Source organism: Phalacrocorax aristotelis, chromosome 2, assembly GCF_949628215.1.
Source record: "Phalacrocorax aristotelis chromosome 2, bGulAri2.1, whole genome shotgun sequence".
NCBI lineage: Eukaryota > Metazoa > Chordata > Aves > Suliformes > Phalacrocoracidae > Phalacrocorax > Phalacrocorax aristotelis.
In genome coordinates this window covers 140,859,855-140,881,368 of record NC_134277.1, presented here as the reverse complement: position 1 = coordinate 140,881,368, position 21,514 = coordinate 140,859,855, and the positions used below count along the sequence as shown (strand labels likewise).

Sequence of the window (21,514 nt, the reverse complement as noted above, 5' to 3'; positions counted from 1 at the left end):
AGGTACTCACTTATGGCTGGGCCAGTCCTCTGGTGCACCTCTTGAACTTGCATTTACAAACTGCAGCAAGATAACTGGATCTGTTAATCTCACCATGTGCTGTCCATCCTGACAAAGGCAAGTAAGGATATGAGACCTCACATGATGCATTAAAATGCGAACAAAGACTTTTTTGAGGTCTCTGAACTGCCAGGACTTGTTCTGGTGCAGCATGAAAAGAGTCACTGCAGAAGCCAGTGGGGTGGCCTGGGCAAGCAGGCATTTTTGTGATTCACAGAATCAGGAGCCAGAATTATCCCCAGAGCAATGAACAGTCTCAGGATCTAATATTTATTCATAACTTCTGTTTAAAACATTCTCAAATCAACCTAAATGTATTTCTTCACCTATCCCAAGTCCTGAGGTCATCTGGCTGCAAGAACAACTGAGATATTGTTATGACACAAACTTGGATAAGAGTCACAGCTTTGTAATTTCTTCTACTGTGAACATGACAAAGAAACACTGCACTTGCTTCTCGACGATCTATTTGCATATGTGAAAAAGCTTTGCACTTATACACAAAATAGGCACTAAGTTATATCTACCAGAGGAAAAATAAAATATTCAGTCATTTGGTCCTGCTGTTTGTCTTCAGACCTAGTCGTGACATTTGGGGAGACAGCAGGCCATGACAGCAGTCTCCTGACATGACCAAAGTAGTTGTTGCAATGTCAAAAGATGCAGCACACAATGGCTCTTTCTTTTAACAATAACCTTTTTATGCAGAGAAAATAAAATTGTATCCTGTGATGGTATGCCACAAATTCTCCAGATTGGCAGGACAGCATAAATAACATCTCAGTCTGGACCTGCTATTCATATTTGTTATGTTGTTGGGTCTTCTTTTTAGCCAATGGTGGCAAATTTCACTTCTTGTAAAATGGTTAGGAATCTGCTAAGAAATCACCTAAAAAAACATACCTAGAAGAAAGGGATAATTCTTGCTGTCGTAACAGTTGCAGCCCCTGATATCAGGTCAGGCATTGTTTCCAAGTGAATAACCTACAGGTGTATTCCATCAAGTAATAGATCTTCATGGTCAGCTTTTAAGATCAAAGAATACCTTAGGGAATGGTTCCATGATGCAGGAGATGAGCCATGAAAATGCGTGTAATAGGCTTCCTCACAAGATAGCCATGAATAAATTAAGATGGGAAATTAGGAGCTGTTTAAGGTTATAAACAGTAGGGCTGTGACAGTCCTGTAAAATGGGGTAGGATGCTGTGATGCAAATGTCCATGACAGCAGGGGACAACCTGGGACCCAGGAGCTCTCTTCCACACTTCTTTCTATATTTATATATTTAGCTTAATGTTCTTCATCTCTCGTTTTTATCTTTTTGGATTTGCAAGCAGGATACTAACATTGCAAAACTGATGTCCTTACTACATGGGGAAACAGAGAGAATATAAGATTTTGTCAGTGGGAGAAAACTAGAAAAAGACTGAAAATTTATGGAGCCAATTATTTCCTTGATCATTTCAGTTGAATATCATAGATTTTAAGGTAAGCTTCAGCAGTTCATACAGCAAAAGTATTTAAAGAAATAGGTTAACTTATGTCACAGAAAACTTCTCTAGCAGTTTTAATTACATTAGGTTCAAGAGAAACAGATCACAGTGATAATTCTGGACTTCCTATGGGAAGTAATTTGCAGTGAAAATTTGGTATTATGTAAGTTTTTCATTCTCATGAGAAACTATTCCTTGACATTTCTGCACACAAAGTACCCTGACCAAGATAAGTGCCCCATTGTTTCAAGGCCACAAGAAGTTTGTCATAAGAAATTTTCTCAGAGAAGCTACAGTAACCTGAGCTGCAGTAACCTACTGCACACCTGAAATTGCTATTCTGAGATTCATGGGTATAACCATAATAATGGAAGTCTGAAAGAGGAGGCGCTCCAGCCTCCTAGCTGACATGGACTGGCAGTTTTAATGTTAATGCCTGTAGCTACAGGAATGTTTAGGATGGCATAGGAGGGCAGGAGGAAATTTGTCTTTTGCAAAATTCATTCTCTCATTAAGAGCGGAGCTGCTGTATAGGTAAAGGTGTAAATACAAATGTCAAGGCTGAGCAGCCAATGCCCAACCTGTTGTTGTCCAACAGAAAATGTGCTTTCAGCTTGTACTGTTTTATTCTTGTAATGACCTATTCTAATTACTTTTTAGCTCAATGCACTAGAAGCCATTTGTTAACTGGAATTTTAAATATTAATGCAAGAGTGTTTAAGATGTGTCCATTAAGGCTGGTAAAGTTGTGTTTGATTAACGGGCTTTTCATAAATGCACTGACACAAACTCTTTTTTTTTTTTAATTAATTCAGCCTGCAAATGAACATCATCCATTTTGCTATCATATTTTATCAGTCTGTAAAGTGCATTCTCACTTCAATTTTCAGCCCTGAATGCAGAACACTTTGTGAAAAATGACAGAATTTTAATGAGAAAGTGAACAACATGCCATCAACACCCTTTCGCCAGTAAAAATGGAAAAACATCAAGCTTTAAATCATGTTCCCTCCACACCTTTGGACATCTGCGATTCTGTCTGAGTCCTCAAAATCTGCTATATCTATCACCAGGTGCAGCCTTTAGACGCTGAGGAGCTTTCTGCTTCATTGGTTGGCATGGCAACAGTTGTCAAATCATCCCTTGATAATGCTCTTTAATTGATTGTATAAATTATTTCTAAGATATGTGATTGCAAAATGATGTACTGAAGCTCTTCAGTGAACTGATCAGAGTATGTACATTTAAAAACGCACTGCATTCACTGACCCTAGCCAAGAACCTGACCCTCTTACAAGCCTGAAATTCTTTAGATGAAGCATAAACATTAAGCATTAAGAAAAAGTTCAAAATGATGGCAAAGATATATTCTACTCCAAGTGCCTGTTAATAGTTATACCAGGAAAGGTCACTTATAAAAACATCAACAGCAGTAAAGCTATAGTTAATATCTTTGTTTCTGCACAGAGAACTAAATGGTCAGGGAATGCAGAGATGCTTTCTTATCTGTTATACTCTGAACCATTGTAGATCGCTAACCAGCGTAAACTCTGAGGGTAATATTCCTCTGGCCGAAGGAGATGTTTGCAGTTGAAATGCCTGTGTTTAAGCTGGCTGTTTAGAATTTTGTGGCCAATGGAGAATAACATGCAATTCTAAGACAAATTAGTAAAAGTCTAAAGAAAATCAGAAGATTTGCTAAACTCGAAAGGCCTACTTCCCCTCCTTTGACTCTAAAGAGCTCTTGGTGTGACTAGCTCAGATGGAGCTACCTGCTTTCCAGATATCTGAAGTTAGCTGAGATGTTTGATTTTTCTTGTGCTGTCTTTTCCATCCTATTTTTTTTAACACAAGACTAAAACTTGTTCCATGATTTATGTGTAACTGATAAGCTCTTTTAAGCCCATTCTTAAAATTATCTTTTTTCAAACTTTGTTTCCATTATGGTAAAACAACTGAATATTGAGATAAATTTCCAATCTGAATAAAAACAAAGAGATGCCTAGATCAAAAGGTATCCACATAACTAAGTCAAATATCTGGTTACCTCTGTGCTTACAAAGAATTGTGAAATTATTAATCTGGTTTTGTCTGTAAATTTCAGTGACAAAAATACTAATCATGAATATACTGTTGGTATCAGTGAACTGCAACTGGGCCTTAACATGTTGAACAAGCTTTAAATCCTGACTTGCATTTCAGCCCATGGATGAGCACAGATAATCATTTATAAAGACAGGCAGAAGGAGAAGGGTTTACCTCAGCTGTAAAGCACAAATATTATTTCACTGACCCTCAGACACAAATGTGGCCTCTTTTTGGGGGATACTCTTGCTCTCCACAAATCAGGGAAGAAGGTGTCTGTTGGTAAGAAAGGGATAATTTAAAAATAAAACCATCCCTAACAGAGAATTTAAATGCCTTGATTTTAGATTTAAAGGATTTTTTGAGGCAATGTAAAATCCCACACCCACTGATGCAGAAAAGACCCTGCAGAAGAGAGGTTTTTGTGAAGATAAATAGCCACATGTCTGTTGTATATTTATCTTTCCAAAATGTAGGTCTTAAGATAAGCGGTGTCCTACAGCACCATAGTGGAACTGGGCTCTTCTCATACCAATAATCATCTAGTAGTCTATGTTCGTCATCCCTGTGTCTTAAGGCTGGCATAAAGAGATTAAGTGTGTGCGCAGTCACACATATATATTTCTCCTTATGCCAGTAATCAGAAAATGGCAGAGAAATGGCTCATTCATCTGCTATCTAAAAACACACAAGACATTCTGTGTTAAATGTGTATATTCACAACCATCTAGTATCCCAGCATACTCCATTAATTCACTCTTGCCATTACACTGAAGTTTCTGTATCCTCTTGGTTGGAGTAGTTATCCTGACTTTGAAGACAAAGAAGGAAGAAGACACTAAAGAGAGTAAATGGTGGCTCCACTGTCAAATGTGTCATCCTGGAGGATGTGGTGCTGGGGCAGTGACTCTGAGGGGTCAGGCTGTGCGTTAATGAGCTCACCAGCCTTTCTTGAGCCAGGTGCAAGTGGCAAAGGATGGCGAACCCCTGGTGTGATGAAGAGGCAGGCAGGCAGGGCTGCCAGGGTGGCCATCCTGGTCTCCAGTGCCCTCCAGCAGTGAGGCTGAGCCCCCCGCCCCCCTCCTCCTGCAGCACACCAGGAGCTGCTCAGCTAGGACAGGCACCTGCTGAGTGCGTTTGCTCTGTGCATCACCACAACTACTGTGCACAGATAAATTTCCAGTGAGAAAAGCTCACTCATTGATTCTGGCTTCCGTGGACAGGGTCCCATTCACCTGGGTCCAAAGCTAGTGAGCTCAGCTGGGGTAAGGATACCTCCAGTGTCACACAGACCTACGCGGAAGGGCTTTAAATGACACTCTGGTTGCAGCCTTGTGCAGAGCTCAGGACTGGCAACACCCCGTGCTCCTTGCACAGCTTGGTACCACAACTGCTAGCTGACAGCGATCTTGCATTTGTCTACTCTATGCCACAGTCCGTTTGGTGCCTGCAGTGTAGTCACTGTCTGAGAGGCAAAAAGAAATGGCAGATTTTCACTTGTGTTAACTTATCTATGCAGTAATTGATATATTACTCTCTTTTCTGAAAGTTATAAGTTTTCCTACACAGAAAATTAAGCAGCATAAGTATAGAATGATCACAAAATGTTTTACAAAAGTAAAAGAAGTAGCATCTATCTTTATGTATCTAGAAGATATGATCTATCCAGATTATAATCTAGATGAAGAAAATTGGGTAACTATCCCTTACTTTTGAACAGGTAAGTATGCTCACTACGTGAGATATGTATATGGCTAGCTTGACTTAAATTTATCCTCTGTAACATCAGACTGAAGATCTTCAGGAGCTGGGCTGTGTTTCTTGCTTTTGCTGTCTTTTTAAACTCAGTTTTCGTTTCCTAGCTATTGTCAGAAATTTTCTAAATTCATCAAAACTCACACATTGTTCACCATCTAACCAGAGAATAGATAAATACATATGTCAGGCCTCGTTAGCAAAAACTGTCACTGATGAATGCTTGTTTTCCCTCCCCTTATATCCTACCATACCTCATGCAGCTGATGATCAACAACTGCTGCTGCTTAATGAGTCTGAATCATCAGCACTGCCCCCTCAGATATGCCTGGTGTTACAACACATCTGAAAACTTAAAAACAAACCGGCTACTTTATACCAGAGGGAAAGGATTTTCTAGGAGGAAGGGTCTGTCCTGGAGGAAGGACCTTCTCAGCCTGAGTGCTTCTGCTGAACTCAGCGCAGGAATATTTCATGGCTGAGAGAGAACGACATTGCAAAGGTGGGAAATCCCCACTGGGGCTCGCAGCTGAAAGCCAAACATCCTAAACTCCATCTGGCAGTGGTGGGCAGGCTGCGAAGGTGCTGGGAGCCCAGGTAACACGTGCCTGCAACAAGTGACCCACTTAGGCAGCCCGCTGTGTTCGCACTTGCCGCGGTGCTGCAGGGGAACGTGACGGACAGCCTCGCACGGGGCTGCTGGGGTGCCCGCTCCTCTCCCCGCAGCAGCGCAGCAGCTGGGGCCGGCTCTCCTAGCGGCCCCCGTCCTCCCGGCGTCTGAATCTGTTGCCCTCCATGTCCAGCAGCAATAGGAAGAAATGAGATTAAATTAAATCAGATGAGATTATGTTAAAAATTAGAACATTTTTTTTAACCTCTGAGGGCCATTAAAGCTGGAGCCTATTGATGAAGGCAGTATTGCACCATCAGCAGTGGAAATCCCCCTGAAAAGGTTACAGAAGGTAGGCACCACTGCAGTATTACTGAACCTGCCTCCCCAAGTCTCCTTGGACCCTGGTTGTAGCAAGTGTGGGTCCTTTCCAGTTTTAGGCAATATCTATGCAGATTCTTAAAGTGTGTATATATACGTACATACAAACTTATACATACATACATAAACACACACACACGCTGCAGCTGAAAACCTGCAGATCTCTTTATATAGAGGGATTTAACACAAAAAAAAGTCTCTGAAGGCTGAAACAAGCTGGAAGCAAATGTTGTTAGGGAGGTCCCCCTTCTCCATGTGGGTGCCTTAAAGATTTCTGGTTATTCTGAAATCACATTTCCACTCCAGCATTTTGCCTTGCTTGGAGGCAGCTGTGAAATAGCAGCACCAGCAGCTGATTAATGCCAGGTGTACATTCAAATCCACGCATCTGTATTTGTTGCTGAAAACTTAAGTAAGCAATGACCAAATGTGGCTTTTCTAAGTGCAGTTTGAACTGTGTGTGCATATAGAAACTTAATCACTGTCAGCCGCTACATCGCAGGCTCAGAGGGCCCTAACCACAGAGGAAAGCTCAAAGGAAAGTTCAAAAGGTATTAACCACTTGACACGTCTTGTGTTTTGGGAGATATTTTTGGATGACTGGAGAGCAATAACACTTTTTATTCTCCAGTCTGCTTTTCCTTTCTGTGAAAGAGTATAGAAAAGGGGATATAGAAAAGGCCCATATGACCGGCTGAACAAAGCACACAGGAGGGGCTGATTCACCTAAGGCTTGTCCTTATTGTGCAGCGAATGGGCAACATCAGGGAAATTCCTCTTACCAGTTAAGATAAATTCACCTTTCATTGTGCCTGTGACTGGGGGCTTCCTGGTGAGTTGTTTTAATAGCTTGCTTTGATTAAGACAAAACAGGGAAACAAGCAAGGTTATTTTTGGAAAACCAGGACTCAACGTTGTACAGTCTGTGACAAAGATGGTGAGGAAAGCCTGTCTGAACTGAATTCAGTGCTGAGACCCCTAGTGATTTCAACGGGATCAGATTTTTATCCAGTGTTTTCTGTGAATGAGGCATCCATCTTATCTTCAGGTGTTCAGACAATAGTTAATAAAATAAATAAAAACCATCATCCATCTCAGAACTGCCAGGCTGGATACAAAACTTCTTATCAAATAAAAAAAGCTATTTTTGATGCCTGAACAAGAAAAAATAAAGGAAGGGACTAACTGAGTACGCTGTGAACAAATGTGTGAGAGGGAGAGAGGAGGGAGGGAGTGGAAGTTACTTCTGAAGCTGTGCTGGTGGGGGTATGCAGGCTTGGCAAAACAAGTCACATATGTATGTCATCAGTAAGTTGAAGTCCCCGAGTAACATGAAGTTAGAGCAGATGCTGACTTGAAATCTCATTTGTAGCAGGGTTAAATCATGTGTGGGTAATTATTAAATATTAAAAGTACAAGTCAAAAAGATTACCCAAAGAAGGAAAAAAAGGAATATTTCATAAAATTTCTTGATGAGGAGGTGCTGATGAATGAAGACAGGCATAGGAATGGATTTAAGCACCAGACTGAAACATTATCAATTTTGCATGCCAGGTGTTTGACAAAGGCTAGAGAATTCCCACTGTATAGCCCTTGTCTCAGGTATAGCCCTTTCCTGTCCTTAAACTTCATCTTTTCAATCCTTTGCAGGGAAGGAAGAGTATGAAAATAGCACTTTGGACTGGCAAAGTCTTGCTCCTGTTTAACTTCATTTGTCTGTCATGGCATAGTGTACAGAAAGGAAAAACCTCTAAGGCTTCTGTCACTATTTTGCCCAGTGAAAAGGTGCTTTACTGAGCATAAAACCGGGTTCTTAAGGATCAAGCAAGCTCTTAGGCTATGATTACACCCATAAGAAGGAGGGTGGCACTGAAAAAAGTATGGCATTTCTAAAGAATTTGGCAAAAGTATTAGTGGAGAAGGACATGAGACCGTCCAGCCCTTCACTGTGACTGGGTAAATAGGGACTATGGCCAATTGCTTCCCCCAGGATGATTTCTGCCTTTCAAGGGTAAGTATGTGAAGTCAAGTAAGGTGGATGGTATTTTATTAGAAAAGCGAACAAACAAGCACCCAAATACCAAAATGTCCACAAATGTCCATTCAACCGCAAAGTCTTTCAGCATTTTGAATGTAGGGAATTAAGCTATGAAGAGCTAGGACACAACTAAATATTATTCCAAGACTTGATGTTTTAAACTAATATTTATTTTTTTAATCTGCCTTATTTTTATTCATCACAGACTAGGTGTAAGCAGGAGCGCAAAGAAAGGGGAAAGAATCCAATGGTAAACCCCTGAACACTCTTCATTTATCAGGCCCACCCCTATAATTCTTATGGTAGTCCCAAAGTTCCTATTAAAAAGTTTCAATACACCTAAAACTTACCAATAACAGAACCTTTTTGTTTTTTGATTTTTTTGATTACAACTTCTTGAAATCTAAAGAAAAAAGCTATTCTTGAGCATAGTTCATAAGTTCATAAAGAAGTTCATAAATTATGGATATTCTATTTTTTCATAGATGGATTTTGGGATTTAATTTCATTTGTTCAATCACAAGGGAGCTTGGAAGTTCAGAGTCTTATCCAAGCACAGTATTGGACACCTGAATAATTTTCTGCTTGCAGAAGAGCAAATGCAGTGGTATCAGACAGCCAATAATAAGTTGCAATGTTTATCAAATGTTGTGATTTTACTGTGGCAGCTACTGTTTCACAATTTGTGGACTGGTATTCTCCTAATAGTAAAGTTAAGTCAGATGTGAGAACAACAGCAGCTTAAAACATCAAAGCTACAGGAGAGCATTCTTCAACATAAGCTCTGCTCTAGCTTTTCATGTCTTAACTCTCCCCATAAAAATCACTGAAAGTAATACTCAAAGTTAAAGAGCAAAGCAATTCTAGGAAAAAAAAATGCCCTAAGTTCAGAGAATGCTTGAGCACGGACGTCGGAAGAGGGTGGCAGGGTGGCGGCAGTGTATGTTTGCTTTGCCACAGGGACCCTGAGAGCTCAGCTGACCAGGTGTGAAGGCTGCCACTTCCGCTGATGTCCAACCCGCTCCTGGACGCCGGCCCCAGCACCTGGATCCATTTGCAGCTGCACAACCTTCTTGGCCAAATTCTTGAGAAGACAAAAGTCACATTGTGCTCTCCGCTGTAAATACATAGAGGCTGCTGCAGCTGCAGGGTTGGAAATGGAAGCAGAATCCAGCCAAAGTTGTTGTTGTAAAATTGCAAATGGGTATTTGGAAAATAAATGCCCATCAGAAGTTTTCATTAAGGTTTGACTTCTGCTGATAGGCTGCCCAATCTGAGAATATAACCCCAGGCTTACGTCTTTTCTTGCTATTAGTTGTATATTAGTGTAACTCCATTAACTCGGCTGCATTATTTCCAGACTCGCTTGGAGGAGGGAGAACATCTTTCTTTATCTGATACATCTGAGTGTAGCAATCCTCCCGCTCAGCCTGTCTGGGCAATGCCAGAGGAGGAGATTGGAACTCCTCCTGAACTGGGCCAGCAGGCAGGCCATCTCACTGCTCAAGCCACAACTTACTGCCATGCTACACCATAGCAGAGTAAAGAAAGACCATGATTTTCAGAATAAAGATGGATACATGAAGATTCACTGGCTAGCATAAAATTTAATTATTTTTCTCTGTTAAAAGCTCTTTAAAGAAATTGTCTAGAAAGTACAGTCCTTTGATCGAACTAGAAAAAGTGTATTAAGAATACAGAAATATTTGTAGATATTCAAGGTAGAGAAAAAATGTCACCCTGGAAGTTCATATACTGTTATGAGATAAATTCTTTCAGAAGCCCATGGGTGCAGTGCTATATCTGAGAGCGGAGGAGTGTTTATTCACTTTTCTTCTAACCTTTGGCAAGAATAAGATCATCCCCCTCACCCACCTCACCAAAATCAGAATCCAGTACATATGGCTATCGGAAAATTATTCAGGTCTCTTGCTTCCCTCAACCTTTTTTGCTAGGGTTGTCCCTTTACTGGCCTTATTGCTTTTTTAGTTCCAGGGAGCTGGGGTGGGAGCTACAGGCAGGTTGCATAATTTTCATTTACAATTGTGCTATTCAGCACCATGGCTTGACATTACTGTTTTATTATCTAGAGAGACCAATGCAAGAGACCACCCTTAAGTCACTTCACATCTTACAAGACCACCCTAAGGTCACCCAATACATATTAAATATGATTCTGGTTTGCCTTTATTAGAAGTATACCTTCATTAAGATTTTTCTCAGACCCTTGAATAATTCCTCAAGACTGGTTTCATTGTACGGAGACTGCTGAAGCATGGAAAAAAAGAGTTCACAGCTGCATTCCCTTTTGGTACATTATATCAGCGACGTCTACAGGTTGAACAGAGTTATGAATTTATTGCTGATGAAAGACCTTAATGTCGGTTTTCATCATTCTTTGTGATTTCCATTTCACAGACATACATAAAATTATGTATGAATCCATACATTTTACTATTCCAATGGGAAATTATTGATGGTCGTAGATTTTGGGCATGATATTGTTTTGAGTGTGGCTTTTTATTTTCTTTATTTGCTGGGTATAGGTTTAATAACAGGGTGGGGGGATGAGGAAACTCCTGATGTACAAACAAATAATATTATTCAGCTGGCCTACTTGATATCAAATGTGGAACTTCTATGTTAAAATGGTAATGTTTGGTGTCTGTGAAGATTCGAAAACTACAGCTGGGCCTGAAATGTTTGCCATTCCGTGTTTATTATGAATTATTCTTTGTTTCCACACAGTCCTCTTTTAAACGTTCATCATACATGCAAATGCATAATGGATTTCTCCTTATTCAGCCTAACACAGATTCTGTGATCCCCTGTGAACAATCAGCCTGGGAAAGGCTTTGCTGTCTTAACTCATCGCATACACTGTAGCTTTGTGCCTGTTTATTGTGCTCATTGTCCACACTCAGTGGAGAATTGAAATGCGGGATTTTTCAGTCCTTACTTACGAAGCGCCAGATCAGAAGGTTCCCCAAGTAATCAAAAAAATCCCAAACCAGCCCCCAGTGCATGAATAGTCTCACGGTCTCTAAATAACACTTGTTTTGCATATAGGAAAAGCAATAACAACAGAATTGCTCCTGAAACGGAGCAGGGTTTTGCCTTGCACACTCGCACACTCACACACACAGAGAACGTACCTGGTAGACGCACCCCTCTTCTTCCTTCTTCATAGCATCATTTGTAAGAATAAATAATTACTTTTCACAGTTGTACTTTAAACCTGCAAGTCTTATGTGGTTCAATTAAGTGTAATCGCAGTGTTCTGCCTGTGTTTATTCCTGTACGTGACAGTGTGACAACATGATTACGAAAGGGTGAGGAAGAGAATGGTAATGTGGCCTTTACACATTTGTGAAATGAACTGCTGCCACGTAGAGTGGGTAGGATCTCATTTGCCATAGTCTGGGCAGATTTACACCTAGGAGCCTGTTAAGGAGAAGGTTTAACACCAGACTTGAGCATGACACCACCCCTTCGCTATCAGATAAAGCACTAACCTCATCCACCGGTGGTGGCGATGTAAACACCCAGCTTAGCTGCGGGCTCCCGGACACTGAGGCTCAGAAGAAGCTGCAGTTCACTGACAATGTTCATGCCAGCCAATTATGATTACTCTCCCTCTTTAATTACTTTTCAGTTGAGGTGGAACCCACGATATTATCACCCTCTGCTCCTCTGATTCAGGCAGCCGACATAGGGAGTGTGTATCAGGATCTGGAAAACATTCAGAAAGGTGACTAAAGAATGCAGCATGAAAGTACATTTTTTGAAAATTTGATATGGTCTTTGTTGGACATTTCCTTTCCTTATCTGCTTGTATTTTCACTTTCAAGTTGATAACACCCAGGCTGAGTTGAAACACGGTGATATTTCTGCCATTCTCTTCTGAGTTCATTGTGACTTTTTTATCATCAGCAGAAATGGAGGGAGACTGAATTAAACAGGAGCTGTAGAACTTGGAGCTTGTGATAACAATACAAATGGATTTTCTCTAACAGAGAAAAACAGCTGTCTCCATTATTTGAATGCTTCACCTTTCTCCATTCCATTAATTGGGTCTTTGATCACAAGCTGAGGTGGAGAGGCCCTGATAAGGAATAGGTTATTAGTAAAGTAGCCTAAAGGAATGAATTGGGCCTAGCACTTGCTGCAGAAGATGAGATAAACCCATAATGCCTGTGTATGTGAGTGGTAGAGAGTGATAGGGCCCTCAGACTGCCCTGAACTGCTTGCAAGAAGACTAATACTCTAGTGCTATGATAGCTAATGCAGGATATAAATTTAGCTCCCGGGAATGGAATAGGATAAAAATTCCATAAAGAGTTTTCTGTAAATGGCTTACACTTTTATATCAAACTGTGTCAGAGTATTCACAAAAAAAAAAACCATTTTCTTGATCTCACTATATGTTGAACACAACTGGAGGCTTTCAGTATAAGAAGGGGGGAAAAATCACTGTTACATTTTTTCACCAAGACATTAATAAGAGCACCCTTTGAAGTGCGGTAAAGCTAAATTGGAGGAATTAAATTTGATTGAATCTAAGCCTGTTTATTTTTCATTTCTGCAGAGCAGGCGTTGAGTGATTTGTAATACTTCATTGGAAATCTTCAGGAACTTGCTATCATGTAATCCATTTTTTGCTGAAGAATACGACCGCAGGGGACAAGGCCATATTGGTTTGTTGTTAATGTACTGGAAAGAGGTACTATGGAGAAAACAGTTAATATTAAATTACGAACACAAGGTTATCTTTCTGCTGCACATGCTCCACTGCCCTAGGCAGGGGTAATCTGTTAATAGCATTCAGCCAAAATGACACCATTAAGGAACTGAAGCTACACATCTTTTGCAAGCTGAATGATGTATAAAGCTGGTTTTCTATCATCCTAGATGCAATAAATTATCCATGCTGCTAAAAATTGATACAAGACAGAAGTTTGATAGAACTGGCACCCCAACACAAATGGAAGTGCTGCTTGTCAGGAAAGGACACAGAGATGTGAGCGCTGCAGGCCTACCTTTTATTTGTGTCTCTCTTTCCCTCTTTCTGATTTTTCATGTTTTAAGTGCCAATCTGGCACATTGCCTACAGTGGCATATAAATGGTGGGAGACCGAATGTGGAAAGAGAATGGCAGAAAATGTGTAGGCCATAAAGCAGTGTAGATGAAGAAACGCGAAAGATGTGTGTCCCTGGTTTACCTTGAATGAATCATTGCTTTTTAGTATCTGTTCTTCATTGCAGATGTCTCTCTGAAAAAAATAAAAAACAGTTTCTACTTAAGATCAGCTACCTAAGAGCACTGGCTCAGATTTGCTCAGCACTGTCCCATGGTACATGAGGTCTCAATTCCTCCCACTGAAACTGTTCCAGGTTATTATGGCACAACAAAAGCTTTTATTATGGCAGAGAAGGGAAAAGCCAAAACAGAGTGTTAGGAGCCTTTTTAACTGTGGAAATTTACAGTATTCCCTTTTTAAAATTAATTAATTTCTTTGACTGTATGGATTCATTGTTGGTTCAGACCCTGTCCAGAAGGACCTGGAGTTAGATCCATGAAGGTCACAGTGATCACATCACACTTAAGCCCCTAAATAGGATAAAAATATTGTCCTCAAACCCTTCACCCATCTTCTGCTTATTCCTGGGAAGACTAAAGCCTCTATAATGTCTCTGGTTTGTCACTGAATTTGTCTGAAGTTGCCCCAAGAGAAGTTAGAGACCTTGACCCTTGACGGTACTGAGCAGCCACACATCTCCCTCCCTGTTCTGCCTCCATTGGATTTAGTCATCCTCAGGGTACGCTCAGCAAATTTGTCTCTCAGCTACCTTAGTGGAAGTGGTATCCCTTTTCTTTCCATATGTCCAAGTCTTCAGCAGAGACCCCAGAGGAAAGAGGTCAACCTCAGCATGAGCAACACTGATGCTGTTCAGTGGTGGATGGCAACACACCCCATCCCTCAGCTGTAGCTATTCTACTTTGCAGGGAGTAAGGAAAAGTTCAGTGGGCTGGGAAAAAAGCAAAGGGAAGAGGTGTGATATTTCTAGGCCTGTTAGTTAGGGACTTGTGTAAAAGGGAGAAGGACAGAGAAATCAAGGTTTCACTCCCTGTGCCAAATACTAGTGTTTTAACATTTTTGTCCTCTCTCTTCCACCATTCTATGGTGAAATGACATATGGATAATGTGGGATAACACCTGAGGGCAGCATGGCTGGAATGAGGACAGTAGGATCTGTGCAATGAGGGGAGGAAGGGACCTTAACCAGATTTCCTTGAAGAGACGCCTCTGTATTCTTGTTCTCCACTCAGCTATGATGCCTGGTTTCCCTCAAAGTAGCACAGCCTGTCCAAGGCTGTAGTGCCTGTCACATGGCAGTTTCTGCTAAGACAGAAAGTAATGGCTAGGTAATGTGATGGACTCCCCAGATGACCTGTCTTCATTCTGAAGGTATAGACAAGTCCTGGGGATCCATCCCTGGTATTAGGATCCATTGGCTGTAAACATATATTTTTTCAATTTTAGTAGAGCTTTTTAACTAGTTTTTTTTTATAGTGGAGTTTCCATGAAGGCCAAGACAAACGCATCAAGGCTAAGCTTTGTCAGTCCAATTTTTGCATTGTTCAAGGACACCTACGTCCCAGTACAGCATAGAAAAGAGGTCCTACACAGACTTACATATCCACTATTTACTCCATTATCAATACAGGCTGGGGGATGAAGGGATTGAGAGCAGCCCTGCCGAGAAGCACTTGGGGGTACTGGTGGATGAAAAGCTGGACATGAGCTGACAGTGTGCGCTCACAGTGCAGAAGGCCAACCGTATCCTGGGCTGCATCAAAAGGTGTGTGGCCAGCAGGTCGAGGGAGCTGATTCTGCCCCTCTACTCTGCTCTGGAGAGACCCCACCTGCAGTGCTGCGTCCAGCTCTGGAGTGCAGCACAGGAAGGACATGGAACCGTTGGAGCAGGTCCAGAGGAGGCAACAAAAATGATCAGAGGGATGGAGCACGTCTCCTGCAAGGACAAGCTGAGAGAGTTGGGATTCTTCAGCCTGGAGAAGAGAAGGCTGCAGGGAGACCTTATTGCGGCCTTCCAGTACTTCATTAAAGGAGGCTTATAAAAAAGATGGGAACAGACTTTTTAATAGGGCCTGTAGCGATAGGACAAGGGGTAATGGTTTTAAATTAAAGGAGGGTAAAATTGACTGGATATAAGGAAAAAAATTTTTACAGTGAAGGTGGTGAAGTGCTGGAACAAGTTGCCCAGAGAGGCTGTGGAGGCCCCATCCCTGGAAACATTCGAGGTCAGGTTGGGCGCAGCTCTGAGCAACCTGATCTAGCTGAAGATGTCCCTGCCCATGGCAGGGAGGTTGGACTAGATGACCTCTAAAGGCCCCTTCCAACCCAAAGCATTCTATGATTTTATGATTCTAAATAAGTTTTCTGTGGTTTCAGAGCAGTGTAATGTGACTGCACGGAAAGATTCAGCCGACTGAGTTCCAGTTAACTCCTGTTCACTGCATCTGTGGCAAGATCCCTTATGGTACCCCAGCAACTTATCTCGGTTAACCTTGGTATCTCCACACACAGAATCAATATGTGTATAGAAGTTTTCTATTGTTTCATTGCTTCTATTTTTAAAAGAAGTAACAGAAGTAATTCTATCAATCCTCACTCATCGTCAAATTACCCTACGCCCAACCATATCCACGTAGCATGAAACACACTGGCAGGGTTGCAATAGCCACAACAAGGAAAGAAAGTGATTAAAGCACTTAGTAACAGATGGGAAGGATGAATATTTTTAAAGGCAGCATGAAAACACTCAGATAATTATTTGATACATACTGTTACTTGAAATATTGAGAGTGGAATTATTATGGCATATTAAATCAAGCTAGAATAGAGAGAAAGGGAAGGCCAGATGACTTTGAAAGAGCGAAAAAATATTTGTAAGGGAACAGTGTGAATGAGCCTCCCAAAACTCATTAAAAAGACCTATATTGTGAATAATGAGATAAATTAAGCTCCTGAGTTCAATATGGGAGCATAGCTTCCTGTATAACCATTCATATTGTTAGTTACATAGTATTTATTTATTTAAGTAGTATAGGGAATTTATTTTAACCACAGAAAGCCACATTTACAATCTGATTTTTTTAGTTTTGTTTTTCATTTTGCATGACTTTATAACTGTCGCTTGCTCCAAATCTAGGGAAGATAATTTGATTTGGTTAAGTGACATGATTGCTGATGTAGTTTTTAAATCTTGAGCTAAACTGAAGAGCTGATATATGATATATGAATGTAATTTAAGTCAGATCTCTTGAGAGGCACATGCTGTAGTCCAACTGTCATTTACAGCTACAGAAAGTAATTGAAAAAGTGCTATTAGATTAGAGTGGTATCCTTTTAATCTGCCTTGGCACAGGTGTAGGTGGCTGAGGGTCCCGCTAATGACTTGGTAAGGAAGGACTGAGTCTGGTTAAAAATAGAATATTTCCCCACAAAAATTCCCATTGTATTTCAGAAAAAGCAATTTTCCCTGTGAAAAACGCTGAGCAGGAAGCAAGGCAGGGAACACACAGCGGCCACCCGCAGTGTTGCCCAGCAGGCACTGTTTCACAGCTGGCGTAACCTCCCCACCAGCTGAGCGCCTCAGACTTCAGTTTGCCTGTGTGCCCTGGGGTGAGGAGGTAGTCACGGGACAGCAAATGACCATGTGCAGGACAGAGTCCCCGTGCCTCCAGCGTTGCAGGAAGGATGGGGAGATTTGACGAGGAGCTCTACAGAGCCATCACTGCCTGGATGAGTCTCAGCAAACTGCACTGCCAGTGTTTGCTTGCTACTCTTTCAGAAAGAGCAGAACTGTAAACAGTATTTGCAGCCTTTCCAAATCTAGTGATATGCAAACTAAAGTACTTTCCTCAAAACTACATGCCCGTTTTGTGACTTTGGGAATTTAGAGGTGTAATGCATCCAAGGGGTCTAATCTATCCACAAATAATCCCACAGAAACAAAGAAAAACGTGCATATTAGCAAAGGTCCATTTCTTCTGCCAGGGCAGGTCTGGTCCTTTCAGTACTCTCCTCAGTGCTGTGCCCAGTAGAGCAGTTAGTGCTTGTCTGGTTTTAAACAAAGGAGTCTACCCTACAACCCAGTGATTTCTTTTTCACACGAGACTTCTGATCCTGAAAAGGAATTTGCCTCATTTTATAGTTATAATGAAACATTATTCTACCTAATTACTTATTTAAGGTACTACTAATGCTGTTAAACTATGGGTAAAACACACAGTAGTCAGAACTAAAAGAAAAGACGTTTGAACCTTAATAAAATAATATGCATTTTGCATGTTATTGAGCCGCATAGGTAGAAGCAAATATTACACTAACTGGTTTCTCTTAAGATAGCATCTGAGTGTGTTAAAAAGTCTGTTGTTAACGGGAGAAAAATTACAGATGGTGTGTCTTTTACTGTTATTGACAAAATCTGATATAAGCTGGAGTGTCTGACCTTTCAGTTAAATCAAAATTGCAGGATCTAAGGGATCGAGAACTAAGGAATGTTGCCAAGGGAGACATTCCTGTTGACTACAGGTCTCTAAGGAGTGAAGGAGGCAGGAACAAGGACTCATGTCAGTTAAAGGGAAATACTTGGGCAAGAGCAAAGACAACCTATGGACCAGCGCCTGGCTGCACTGCTGGTGTCGCTGGTGGGGTTTGGCTTGTCTTTCCAACAGACCTTCTTTAAGGAACAAAGATTGCTGGGCAGAGATGGGAGAGACTTGAAAAAGTGGGGCAAGAGTATTTTTGCCAACAATTTACAGCCTAACATACGGACACTTGCAATGGGATTTGATACTGGGGCTGATATCGTTCCAACACCTTTTTTAGTATCTTGGATAAAATCCATCAAGTTTGTGTATGACCTCAAACTGGGAGAGTTAACAATACGCTAAGGCAGTGGGTGATGAGGAACCCAGCTTCAACAAAGCCAAAGGCAAAGTTGTCCTCCTGGGAGGGAATAACCCCATGCAGCTCTCCACATTGGAGGTTGCATGGTTAGGAAACAACTGCAGAGAAGGATCTGTTGGTTTTGGTGGGCAACAGGTTGAATATGTCAGCAATGAATCCTTGAGGCACCAGAGTCTTACCACACCCTGGGCTCCATTAGCAGACCTTTCTGGTGCCAGAAGGTCAAGGGGAATGATGGTTTCCTTCTGTTCAGCACTTGCAAGAAACACTGTGTCCATTTTTGAACCTCTTTGTACAAGAAACTTCAATAAGCTGAAGCAAGTCAAGTAGAGTGTCTACTAGGATGGCTGGGGGCTGGAGCAATGATGTATGAGGATAGACTGAGGATTTGTTTGGTCTAAGGAAGACAAGGCAAAGGATGGATCTAATTATTGTCTTCTACTACCTAATGGGTGCTTACAGAGAAGAGGAAGTCAGACTTTTCTCAGGCATGCTCAGAAGCAACAGTTGCACTTTTTGGCAGGGAAAATGCTGTTTGGATATATTAAAAAAATTTTTATAAAAATATTGGTTAAGCAAAGGGACAAGATGCCCAGAGAGGCAGTGGAGATGTCCTTGGAGATTTTAAAAGCTTAACTGGGCAGTGTCCTGAGCAACCTGACCCAGCTTTGGTGTTAGCCCTGCTTTGAGAAGGAGATGGGACAATCTGGCCTCCAGAGGTCCCTTCCAACCTGAATTATTCTGTGATTCCCTACCAGTTTTTTAAAGGCTTCTCTTTGAACTCTGCAGAAGCATCTTCTATGGAGAACAAACTCCTTCTCCCCAATTTTAACCATCTGAAAAATAGATTGGGGAATTTGAAGAATGTGAAGTTAAATTGCAATGTGATCTACAGAACACGGTGTTTGCTTCTAGTTAAGTCAGTGATAGTCAGAACTCATTACACAGGTTTGTGTTGCTGTAATTTTGACAGGTGATCAAAGGATGAAAGGAATAAACTATCACTTTGCTCCCAGTTTGTCTGAAGACACCAAGAAATGATGGAGTGACCAGAGTAGGGTGTATTAAATATGTTTTAAAAAACTCTGGATTTTGGTGGTAGGCATTTCAGGACAAAAATTTCAAAACAAGTAACTCCCATTTTAATGAAGAAAATCTGTTTACAAAATCAGCTTTTGGACACAAATCACAGTGCTTATGCCACTAAGTAATGTCTGCTAATGCAAATCAGGTGCTCAGAGGAACAAGTATTCGGAGTCGTTTGTTGTGGAGGGCAAATTTTGGGGATTCAAAACGGCTCCACACAAATCTCTTTGGAAAATTAGTCCTCACATTCAACATGGCTTTTTACGCTTTGTGGCCTGTGCAATTATACATCTCCTACTGTGTCAGTAAAGTAACTTCTCTAATTACCCATATTCCACTCCCACTTCCCAAAATGACATTCAAAAATACAGGTGTGCAAAAATCATTAAGGGGAATAATGTTTGCACTACCCTCATAATGGCTGCTTTAAGTTTTATTCTCAGTACATCAATCCACATGAGAACTTTGCAGATGTTAAAAACACATACACTCTATAAATTAATCTATGCCACTTGAGGGAATTGAAGGAAAGAAAGGAAATTCACATAATTCAGTGTAATGAATTCAGATATCTACCAGTGTGGCTTTACCACCAGCTTCATTTTCATTTTAAGTGTAGAAACTGGCAATCAAAGTTAGCACAAAAGTGATAGTCTTTTTATAAATGCACATGCTTTGCTGTTGGATGCTTCTTGGCTGATAAGCATGGCTTCTCAAGAGTATTTTCAGAGAGAACCAAAAGGCAATGCTGAATAGTTCAGATGCAAAAACTGAATAGGAAATGATGCTTCAGGCAAACAAAAGCCTCAGCAATGCTTATTAATTGATTATAAATCATTTTATCTTGGAATAAAGGAAATGATTCTACTTGCAGTTTTAGAAAAAGGGGCCACAGAGCAAGGGGAGGGGCAGATGTGAATGAAAGGATACATCGAATGTGAGTACCTCTGTGCTGTCTGTGAAAACATAAATCACAGTAGGTAAGCTGTGTAAAGGGAGATTTTCAAAAAGTAGCATAAGGGTTTTTTTTAAGTGAGAAAGATTTTTTGTGTGCTACAGCAATCACAGTCAATGGAATTATGCTTGTAGTGACCCCCACAAACCTGTTCATCCATGTGTGGATTACTGAGGAAGCATATCAGAAAGGATCCATTTAATAACCTCTTGTTTCTTACTGTTCTGGAACTCTTTACGTCTCTTCAGCCCTACAGGCAGGGACTGGAACCAGATGTTTCTCCGTTTAGCTGGGACCAAAATTGTTCCAGCTCAGTTTGAGTTCCCATCAAAAACAAATTCAGCAGAACAGCTCAGATTCGTTTCCAGTGGGAGACAAAAATAGTGGTTCAATGTGGTTTTCTGTTCTGGCACTGGATTTCTGCACAACTTCATGCTTCTCTGCCTCTTGAGTTGGGTGGAAGGGCTGGTGATTGATCTCTGAGAGGAGACAGGGTGGGACCCTGCTAACGTGACAGGAAGCGGTGCCACTGCATTTGTAGGACCATCACAGCTGAACACAGAGGCAGCAACAGGAGCAGCTGGTTGCCAGTATTCAAAAGGTGGGTGTCGGCCTTACAGTGGGACAGAGATCTGTGGCCAGCTCTGGAGGTCACCATGTCCTACTTCCTGCTCATAGCAGGGATAGCATCACAGCTGGATCTGGTTGCCCAGGGCTTTATCCGGTCATATTTTTAAGGTCTCAGTTAAGAGAGGTTTCACAGATTCCCTAGGCAGCTTGTCCATCTTCACCTTTTCTCTAACCCTGCCTTCAAGTAATTGAAGAACTTCCGAATTCAGAGACAGTAAAAGGAGCCTCAGGACTATACAGTCTTGGGGAGATGGGGATATTCTACCCCAATCAGGACACACCTATCCACCCAGGAGTCTGCTTTTGCAAAAGCTTTTGTTTCCACAGATATTTACACTAAGTGATAGATACTATTGATGATCCTCTGACCACGTTATCCCATTTATTCAGCATTACGCTGGTTAAACCTCTGGACTGTTAGAC

At 41.2% G+C, this 21,514-nt stretch overlaps 1 long non-coding RNA gene across 6 annotated transcripts in view; it reads left to right on the top strand.

The window, feature by feature from the left end:
* Window positions 1-11,659, top strand: part of LOC142053565 (uncharacterized) — a 30,411-nt gene extending 18,752 nt beyond the window's left edge. For 4 of the 6 annotated variants that reach the window (XR_012659260.1, XR_012659261.1, XR_012659259.1 and 1 more), the window contains one exon: window positions 2,444-5,296. This is a non-coding gene — a long non-coding RNA (uncharacterized LOC142053565). Of the gene's footprint in view, window positions 1-2,443; window positions 5,297-5,656; window positions 7,569-9,382 lie in introns of those variants that run through there. The other 2 variants (XR_012659264.1, XR_012659263.1) reach the window with 2 other exon arrangements.
* The last annotated feature ends 9,855 nt before the right edge of the window (window positions 11,660-21,514 follow it).